Source organism: Chiloscyllium punctatum, chromosome 39 (assembly GCF_047496795.1).
Source record: "Chiloscyllium punctatum isolate Juve2018m chromosome 39, sChiPun1.3, whole genome shotgun sequence".
NCBI lineage: Eukaryota > Metazoa > Chordata > Chondrichthyes > Orectolobiformes > Hemiscylliidae > Chiloscyllium > Chiloscyllium punctatum.
This window is the reverse complement of record NC_092777.1, coordinates 69,353,031-69,364,305: the sequence shown is the minus strand read 5'-3', so window position 1 is coordinate 69,364,305 and position 11,275 is coordinate 69,353,031.

The following is an 11,275-nucleotide window of genomic DNA, read 5'->3' as shown; positions in this document are numbered from 1 at the left end:
GACTGCACAAAACACTACATCGGACAAACAGGAAGACAGTTAACGATCCGCATCCATGAACACCAACTAGCCATGAAACGACACGACCAGCTCTCCTTAGTAGCCACACACACAGATGACAAGCAACATGAGTTCGACTGGGACAACACTACCATTATAGGACAAGCCAAACAGAGAACAGCCAGGGAATTCCTAGAGGCATGGCACTCATCCACAGACTCTATCAACAAACACATCGACCTGGACCCAATATACCGGCCACTACAGCGGACAGCTCGAACTGACAACCGGAAGCGGCAGAGACAGGCCACTATAAATGCCGGAGGAAACAGCACAGAAGCGCTTCACAGGAGGCTCCCAAGCCCTGAGGATGTCACCTAGACAGGGGACAAAACGTCTGCAAGACAAATTCCCAGCTCGGCGAACAGAACCACAACAACTTTCTCATACTCTTGACATGATTTCCCTTTCATGAAGCTGTGCTACTTCTGCTTGATTAGATAATGATTTTCCAAACCTTCTGCTATTACTTCCCTAATTAATTGTTTCCAACAGTTTTTCAACAAAAGATGTTAAGCTATAAAAGGCTACAGTTACCTGTATTTTGCCTCCCTCCCATTCTGAATAGGGGTGACATAATGGCAGTCTTCCAGTCCTCCAGAATCCAAGGGTTTTGGAAAAAATGAATTAATACATCCATTCATCTTCAGGGTTAGTGAGACATATGGCCAACGTTTTCTCAAAATAATCAATCAACAAGTAATGTTGATGAGACACCAACCAAGGCATGTTAAAGCAACAGGCTTTAACCTATACCCCATCTTCCCAATCTCTCTCAGCTAAACAGGTTCAACAGAAAGTGTCAGGTCTCACTGGGTTAGCACACTGGAAATCAAACCTGGTATTACAAAATGTTGTTCTTAAGTATGCAAAATTCTCCAATCTACCTGTCAGGTAGAGCCAGGTTTCTGTACTTAATGAATTAATATTTATTATAAATAAATAGATTCTATCCACAGGTAACTAAGAACAGTTACCATACAACTACCAGTGACAATTTTATCCCCTTTTTGAAAATACAGACATACGGACAGATCAAAAACATTGGTGTAATGTGTGAAGGGAAGAAAATACTGGTGAACAAGTCAATTTCACATACCTCAGGATTTAATGAGTGTTCCTTTTGTTCTCAGAGTCCTCCAGTTCTTTAATCTCTTCCTTCAGCTTCTTCCATATCTTTATAGGAGGCACAGAGTGACTGGTCCACAAATGATAAAACCTCTAATTTATTGGTTAAAAGGAATAGCTTACAGCAACACGTGAGAGAAAACAACTGGTTTTCATCAGGTTTCAGATATTTTACAAGAGAGAGAAACTATTTCCGCTTCAGAACAGAAGCTAATGCCAATATCATTCTGAGAGGCCTATATAGAGTGGATTGTGGGGAAGATGTTTCCACTAGTAGGACAGCTTAAGAGCTAATGCCTTAATTCAATCCCCTTCCCTAATGGTCTTAATATAACCAAGTCAAAATGGCTGCTATGTTAACTTTGAATTATTGTTCCACAAAACAAAGAATGAATTCCAGCATAATATCATTCTTATCTCCTGTTCTTTCAGAAGTTTTGAATTCTCATCCCTTTAAAAAAAAACCTATTGCATTGTCCAAAGGTTAATGGAATTTTAAATGTCTGCCTGGTTAATTGTTGAGATATCATATCCCTCTATCTGCTTTTTTTGGTTAAAGTGAATAAGTGACTTCTAGGTGCCTTTTATGAGATTGTGATCATTTTAAAAAGACATGTTAATGATAGTTAGGCAGTTGTGATAGTGAAAATGGTCAGTATTTTTTCACTAATGATTGATGCCACTGCAGTTGTATCATACATGGAGCAAAGTAAAGTTAGTCTTGAAATATTGAACGAATGGTTCTAGTGAGTGTGAATACAGAGTGGTTTTATTCATTTATTGACGACGGTGGGAAGACTGACAAGGCTACAAACCTAAAATTGCTGGGTGACAATGATATTCTGTTTGTACCTGATGTTGGTCAGGGCTATGAGAGGGTCCTTACAACAGCATTTAGGGTCATCTCCAGAGGGAACTTCATTCCTGCAGCTTCTCCTCTCATTGTGTCTGTGTAATGCCCAGTCTGCTCCTTTTTGCAGAGATTGACATTTTTGGGATGATGCAAACTGTCTATGTTATCTGCTCTCATAGTCCGAAAAGATGGGAGATTATAGAGGACTGCATTGGCCAGATATCTCCTTGTAGTTCACCCGAGACCCAGTGGACAGTCAGTGTATGATGACTTTACTCAGCAGTGACTAGGCATTTCATGTCACTCTGAAAGAAATCTCAAAGTTGGAGAATCTGACAGCTAAGCCCAAGATGGAATTGACCTGGGCTGTCAATTTGTTTCATCTTTCCAATGTATTTTGATGCCAGTCTGCTGGTTTAAGGTGTTCGAAGCAATAGATCAGTGGAACTGGGTGACAGACGCAATACCACCACAGGCATTGCAGTTAGGAACGTGCAGGTACGACTGGCTCTGTTAACGATTTTGAGGAATTAGTGATTTTCAAGTTATAGTGAAAAGTAATCACCATTTGGAAGGACAATGACCAATTCTGCCAGAAATTCAACATAGGACAAGAAATCATATTTTTTTTCTTGACAGAAGTAGGCCAGACACTGAAGCTGTAGTTCCACAAATTATGTTCAAGGAGCAGTATTTTAGAAAGTTTGCGAAGACATGAATTAGCAGTTACAAGTCAACATTTCAGAGGAACAGGTACTTTGATTCTACCTTAATAAAACTGATGAAATAATTATAAATGACTGCAATAAATCTGCTTCAGAGTAGAGGGACGGTGTGTTAGCAGTAACATTATTGTTTTATAATTCAAGATTTTAAATAAATTTATGGAGCAAATGGACAGATTTTTATTAATGGGTTAAAGGGTTATCGAAAGCATAAGCCATAAATGTACTGATTGGTGGAGCTGGTTTAAGGGGTTGAATTTACCTTTCCACAGTTCTTTTGGTTTTTATTTTGGATTTACCTAACAATGATTCACAGAGTAAGTCACAGTAATGAGTCATATTCTCCACCTTGCCTTATAAAACTACCATCTGACATTCAGGAATTCATTTCCTGACACATACATTGTGTAGTTTTTGGGTAGTGCCAGTAATTGGCCCTTTAGTAAGCTCAAGCTTATTACAAATCATCTGAGGAGTTCCATGAGCCAAGAAAGATGAGTTAGTTTTTAAAATATTCCACATTGAGAATGAATCGGGAAGAAATGTGAATTTTGATGCTAACCAATTTGTTTGCTGTCATGTGTACTGAAGGAGATTATGGTTGAGTTTGATTTATTGTTGTCACACGTACTGAGCGACAGTGGAAAGTGTTGTTTTGCATGCTACACAAACAGATCGAAACTCTGAAGATGTCACACAGTGAGTTCTACACCAGCCTTGGTGAGGAGCTGAGATATTCAATTCTAGATTAGAGTGGTGCTGGAAAAACACAGCAGTTCAGGCAGCATCCGAAGAGCAGGAAAATCGACGTTTCGGGCAAAAGCCCTTCATCAGGATTCGTAATGAAGGGCTTTTGCCCGAAACGTCGATGTTCCTGCTCCTCAGATGCTGCCTGACCTGCTGTGCTTTTCTAGCACCACACTAACCTAGACTCTGGTTTCCAGCATCTGCAGTCCTTGTTTTTACCTAGCTAAGGTACTCAATACAGCTCCAAAGATTGTTGTTTTTATGTCTGATTAGAATGTAGTTGTACTTAAGGCAACCTGTTTAGTAACAATGGTGCTCCTTTTGTAAACACTGAATAGTGGGCTATCTTTCATCATTGTATCGATCCTCGATAAAGGGGGTTGGGTGGCAGCAAGTTATCTCAAACAATTCTTGCTCTGTAATAAAACAAAGAGCTACAAGTGGTGGAAATCTGAAACAAAAACCAAAATTGCTGGTGAAACTCAGCAGGTTTGGCAGTATCTGTGGGAAGAAAGCCCACATTTCAAGTCTAGTGATTCTTCATCATGACACCATAAGACACAAGAGCAGAAATTAGGCCATTCAATCACTGCTGACAAGTATCTCAAGCCCATTCTCCTGCTTTCACCCTGTAACCTTTGATCCTCTTTACTCAAGAACCTATCTATCACCATCTTAAATATACTCAATGACCTGCTGTGGCAATGAACACCACAGATTCCCCACTCTCTGGCTGAAGAAGTTTCTCCTTACCTCCATTCTAAAAGGGCTTCCCTTTACTCTAAGGCTGTGCCCTCGGATTCTAGTCTCTCCTACCAATGGAAACATTTTCCCAACATCTACTCTGTCCAGGCCATTCTGTACATTTCAATTAGATTTCCCCTCATCCTTCTAAACTCCATCGAGTATAAACCCGTAGTCCTCAAGCGAACCTCGTATGTTAAGCTTTTCATTCCTGGGACCACTCTCGTGAACCTCCTCTGAACACACTCAAAGGCCAGTACATTCTTCTTGAGATATGGGGCCCAAAGCTGCACACAATACTCCCAAATGTGGTTTGACCAGAGTCACAGAAGTACATCCTCACTTTTATATTCAAGTCCTCTCAAAATAAATGCCATCATTGCATTTTTTGGATACGCCGGTGTTGGACTGGGGGTTACAAAGTTAAAAATCACACAACACCAGGTTACAGTCCTTATTTGGAAGCACTAGCTTTTGCTGTGCTGCTCCTTCATTGGGTGATTGTGGAGAATAAGATTGTAAGACACAGAATTTATAGCAAAAGTTAACAGCGTGATGTAACTGAAATCATACATTGCAAAAGACCCGGATTGTTTGTTAAGTCTCTCATCTTTTATGACCACATTGGTTTCCGTTCATTCATTTGTAAATTGCAAAATCTTTTTTAAAAGTTCCATTCCGAAGTGCACTTTAATCATTGGTGTCATGTCAGCCCTGAGAATGTGTTGCAGGTACTAACTCCATGTGAGGCTGTCTGTGCCGCTGCTGTGCTCTTCCAGCACCACTCATCCAGAATCTGGTTTCCAGCATCTGCAGTCATTGTTTTTACCACAATAGTCAGACTGATTCTAATCTAAAAAACGGATTTACAGAATCTTACGTGGATTCATGCAGTTTTTGAGCAAAGTACAATGTAATTCTGCAAGTACAAATTCACCCCACAAACTTTTATATATGTGTGTGGGGGGGGGGGGGGGGGGGGGGGAGGGCGGAGGGAGGAGGGCTATGAGTGTCTGTGAGAAGGTGTGTGCATGTGTGTGAGTGTAAAGGGGTTTAGGTCTGTGAGAGGGTGTGTGTGGGAGTGTATGTGTGAGTGTATGAGAGACGGTCTGAGTATGCGTGTGTATGAGTGTCTGTGTGTGTGTGTATAGTGCAATGGGGTCACCTGGAGTGTGATATGAACCCAAGATCCCGGTTGAGGCCATCCCAATGGGGACTGAACTTGGCTATCAGCCTCTGCTCGGACACTATTCATTGCTGCCTGTCCTGAAGTCCGCCTTGGAGGATGGTCACCTGAAGGTCCGAGGTCGAATGTCCTGGACCGCTGAAGTGTTCGCCAACTGGGAGGGAACAATCCTGTCTGGTGATTGTTCTGTAGTGTCCATTTATCTGTTGCTGTAGCCTCTGCTTGGTCTCACCAATGTACTATGCCTCAGGGCATCCTTGCCTGCAGCGTATGAGACAGACATTGGCTGAGTCATATGAGTACCTGCCGCGTACACGGCGGGAGGTGTCCCCACGTGTAATGGTGGTATCCGTGTCGGCATTCTGACACGTCTTGCAGTGTCTACCATGACAAGGTTGTACGGTATTGTCCTGAAAGCCGGGCAGTTTGCGACAAACAATGATCTGTTTGAGATTTGGTGGCCACTTCTCAGCCCATTGGCCCATTTTGTCCAGATCCTGTTGTAATCTGAGGTAATACTCTTCGCTGTCCACTAAACCTCCAAGTTTGGTGTCATCAGCAAACTTACTAACTGTACCTCTTATGCCAACATCCAAATCATTTATATAAATGATGAAAAGTAGTGAACCCAGCACCGATCCTTGTGGCATCCCACTGGTCACAGGCCTCCAGTCTGAAAAACAACCCTCCACCACCACCCTCTGTCTTCTACCTTTGAGCCAGTTCTGTATCCAAATGGTGAGTTCTCCCTGTTTTCCATGAGATCTATCCTTGCTTACCAATCTCCCACGGGGAACCTTTTCGAACTCCTTACTGAAGTCCATGTAGATCAGATCTATCCCTCTGCCCTCATCAGTCCTCTTTGTACTTCCTCAAAAAACTCAATCAAGTTTGTGAGACATGATTTCCCACGCACAAAGCCATGTTGACTATCCCTAATCAGTCCCTGCCTTTCCAAATACATGTACATCCTGTCCCTCAGGATTCCCTCCAACAACTTGCCCACCACTGAGGTCAGGCTCACCGGTCTATAGTTCCCTGGCTTGTCTTTACCACCCTTCTTAAACAGTGGCACCATGTTGGCCAACCTTCAGTCTTCTGGCACCTCACCTGTGACTATCGATGATACAAATATCTCAGCAAGGGGCCCAGCAATCACTTTCCTACCTTCCCACAGAGTTCTAGGGTACACCTGATCAGGTCCTGGGGATTTATCCACTTTTATGCGTTTCAAGATATCCAGCACCATCACCTCTGTGATATGGATATTTTTCAAGATGTCACCATCTATTTTCCTGCATTCCATACCTTCCATGTCCTTTTCCACAGTAAATACTGATGCAAAATACTCGTTTAGTATCTCCCTCATTTTCTGTGGCTCCACACAAAGGCCACCTTGCTGATCTTTGATGGGCCCTATTCTCCCCCTAGTTACCCTTTTGTCCTTAATGCATTTGTAAAAACCCTTTGGATTCTCCTTAACTCTATTTGGCAAAGCTATCTCATGTCCCCGTTTTGCCCTCCTGATTTTTCTCGTAAGAATACTCTTACTGCTTTTATGCTCTTCTAAGGATTCACTCAATCTATCCTGTCTATACCTGACATATGCTTCCTTCTGTTTCTTAACCAAACTCTCAATTTCTTTATTAATCCAGCATTCCCTATACCAAATGCTTTTCTTTCACCCTGACAGGAATATACTTTCTCTGGATTCTCGTTATCTCATTTCTGAAGGCTTCCCATTTTCCAGCTGTCTCTTTACCTCCGAACATCTGTCCCCAATCAGCTTTTGAAAGTTCTTGCCTAATACCATCAAAATTGGTCTTCCTCTAATTTCGAAATTCAACTTTTAGATCTGGTCTATCCTTTTCCATCACTATTTTAAAACTAATAGAATTATGGTCGCTGGCCCCAAAGTGCTCCCCCACTGACATCTCAGTCACCTGCCCTGCCTTATTTCCCAAGAGTAGGTCAAGTTTTGCACCTTCCCTAGTAGGTACATCCACATACTGGATTAGAAAACTTTCTTGTACACACTTAACAAATTTCTCTCCATCTAAACTCTTAACACAATGGCAGTCCCAGTCTATGTTTGGCAAGTTAAAATCCCCTACCATAACCACCCTATTATTCTTACAGATAACTGAGATCTCCTTGTAAATTTGTTTCTCAATTTCCCTCTGACTATTAGGGGGTCTTTAATACAATCCCAATAAGGTGATCATCCCTTTCTTATTTCTCAGTTCCACCCAAATAACTTCCCTCGATGTATTTCTGGGAATATCCTCCCTCAGCACAGCTGTAATGCTATCCCTTATCAAAAATACCACTCCCCCTCCTCTCTTGCCTCCCTTTCTGTCCTTCCTGTAGCATTTGTATCCTGGAACATTCAGCTGCCAGTCCTGCCCATCCCTGAGCCATGTTTCTGTAATTGCTATGATATCCCAGTCCCATGTTCCTAACCATGCCCTGAGTTCATCTGCCTTCCCTGTTAGGCCCCTTGCATTGAAATAAATGCAGTTTATCAGTCCTGCCTTGTTCTCAGCTTTGTCCCTGCCTGCCCTCACTGTTTGACTCGCTTCTGTTCCCAACTGTACCAGTCTCCGATTGATCTCTTTCCTCACTATCTCCCTTCAGCTCTCAATCCTGGTCCCCTTGCAGCCGTGTCTCCATGATGGCTACCACATCATACCTGCCAATTTTGTTCAGTGCCACAAGCTTGTTTACCTTATTCCTTATACTGCATGCATGCAGATATAACACCTTCAGTCCTGTATTAACCATCGTTCTTCTCAGTGTCATTCGCTTATCCAGTATGCTTGAAGTTTGATTGTTAACCCTTTCCATACACTCTGTCCTATTTGTATATGTGCTGGAGATTTGAATAAACTCTCCTGAGTTCTGCACTCTTACCTCCCCCTTTAATTTGGATTTTCTAATTTCCCCTATATCTGAAACCTCCCCCCTCCCCCACCACCGACTCCCAGTGTTTAAAGCCCTGTCTACAGCACAAGTTATGCAATTTGCTAGGACTCTGGTCCCAGCACGGTTCAGATGATGATCCCATTGGAATAGGTCCTTCTTCCCCAGTACTGGTGCCAATGTCCCATGAATTCAAACCCATTTCTCCCATACCAATCCTTGAGCCATTCTGGCCGGAGACTTCAACTGCATCATTGATGCAGATGGACAATCCGGCGGGGGGGGGGGACAGTAAACCAGACGCTACGTCCAGACCCCTGATGGAAACGGTCAAAGACGACAAGCTGCACGACGTCTTCAGCACCCCTGCAGATAGAGCGCAGCGTAGATACACCTGGTCACGGGCAGACGGGTCTATCCGCTCAAGGATAGATTACCTATTTGTGTCCCGAACGCTCTCGGTCAGATCCATCGACGTCAAGCCGGTGTTCTTCTCTGACCACTGCCTCCTGCTGGCCGACTGTCACCTACAGGACGAACAGCGGGCGGGCAAGGGAACGTGGAAACTGAACACTAAGCAGTTGACCCCGGGAAACATCGAAAAGCTCAAGAGGGATTACACAGGTTGGAGAATCGTGAAGCCCCTCTTTGAGTCCCCAGTGGACTGGTGGGAAACAGTAAAAGGGAACATCAAGAGGTTCTTCATCCTCAAAGGTGTTCAGGAGGCGAGAGAGAGGCGGGGAAAACTGTCCCAGCTCCAGGAAAGTATGCATAACCTGCTCCTGCTGCAGATGATGGGGGTCGATGTCACGGAGGACCTCAAGGAGGTGAAGGGCCAGCAAGCCTCGCTCTTTGCCTCGGAGGCCTCCAGGATAATCTTCCGGTCCAGGGTCCGCTCGGTGGAGCAGGACGAGACGTGCTCACGTTTCTTCTTCCAGAAGGTGCACAAAGAGAGCTCTGTGCTCAGCAGCCTGAAGGAAGAAGATGGCTCGATAACGTCATCTCAGGCTGACGTCATGAGGATCAGCAAATCCTTCTACGCCAGCCTGTATGACTCGAAGCCAACCGACAGCGCGGCCTCCCAGTCGTTCCTGTCCTCTATCACGGAGGTCCTAGATGACGGAACACGAGAGAGGCTGGACCAGCCGCTATCTCTGTACGAGCTGACCAAGGCCCTCGAGTCCTTCGAAAAGAATAAAACTCCCGGAAGCGACGGCTTACCGGTCGAGGTTTATTCCGCTCTTTGGGACTTGATCGGCCAGGAACTGCTGGAGGTGTATGTCAGTATGCTCCGGGCAGGTACCATGAGTGAATCCATGAGGAAAGGCATCATCACCCTCATCTACAAGTGGAAGGGGGAGAGGGAGGAAATTAGAAATTGGAGACCGATCTCACTGTTAAATGCAGACTACAAAATCTTGTCAAAGGTCATTGCCAACCGGGTCAGGTCTGCTCTGGGATCGGTGATCCACCCGGACCAAACCTGTGCTGTACCGGGCAGGAAGATCTCTGAGAGTCTCGCACTCCTCAGGGATACGATCGCCTACGTGCAGGACAGGGGGGTGGACACCTGCCTCATCAGCCTGGACCAGGAGAAAGCCTTTGACAGGATATTGCATACATATATGAGGGATGTCCCCTCCAAAATGGGCTTTGGGGAGGGAATCGGAAATTGGATCAGACTGCTCTACACCAACATTGTCAGTGCAGTCCCAATCAATGGGTGGGAATCAGATAGCTTCCCTGTAAGATCTGGAGTCAGGCAGGGATGCCCTCTCTCTCCTGCCTTGTTTGTGTGTTGCATAGAGCCATTTGCCGAATCCATCAGGAAGGATGCGAGCCTGAGAGGGGTGACTATTCCTGGCAGCGGGGGCCTGCAGGTTAAGGCCTCCCTGTACATGGATGACGTCGCTGTTTTCTGCTCGGATCCACTGTCCGTGCACAGACACATGTGCTTCTGTGACCAGTTCGAACGGGCCTCGGGGCCCAAGGTAAACCGAGGCAAGAGCGAGGCCATGCTCTTCGGGAACTGGGCCGACCAATCCTCTATCCCCTTCACTGTCAGGACTGACCACCTGAAGGTGCTGGGCATTTGGTTCGGGGGGCTGGGGCATGCGCCAAGACCTGGGAGGAGCGGATCAGGAAGATGAGACAGAAACTAGGCAGATGGGAGCAACGGTCGCTCTCCATCGCGGGAAAAAAACCTGGTCATCAGGTGTGAGGTACTCTCAGTATTGCTATACGTGGCACAGGTCTGGCCTATTCCCAGGACCTGTGCCGCTGCAGTCACCCGGGCCATCTTCCAATTCATTTGGAGATCAAAGATGGACCGGGTCCGAAGAGACTCTATGTACAAAGACCGGTGCAATGGGGGAAAAAAAACGCCCAATGCCACCCTCACCCTGATGGCCACCTTTGTGTGTGGCTGCATCAAACTGTGCGTGGATCCCCGGTACGCAAACACCAAGTGTCACTACGTACTGAGGTTCTACCTGTCCCCGGTGTTGCGAAGGATGGGCCTGGCCTCGCTGCTGCGGAACGCTCCGAGTAGTTGGACCGTTCCGTATCACCTGTCCTTCGTGGAGAAATTTATGAAGAAAAACACCTTTGACCACAAGTCCATCAGGAAGTGGTCAGCACGTAGCGTCCTTGAGACCCTTCGGGAAAAGGAGAGGGCGGATCCTGTCGAGCGGTTCCCTGAGCAGACTGTCAAAGCCATTTGGCAGAATGCCTCATCGCCAGAACTTTCCAACAAGCACCAAGACATGGCTTGGCTGGTGGTGAGAAGGGCTCTGCCTGTGAGATCCTTTATGCACGCCCGGACTCTCAGCTGCACCGCATGCTGCCCTCGAAGCGGCTGCGGTGGGGACGAGACTGTCACACACCTCCTTCTGGAATGTGCCTATGCAG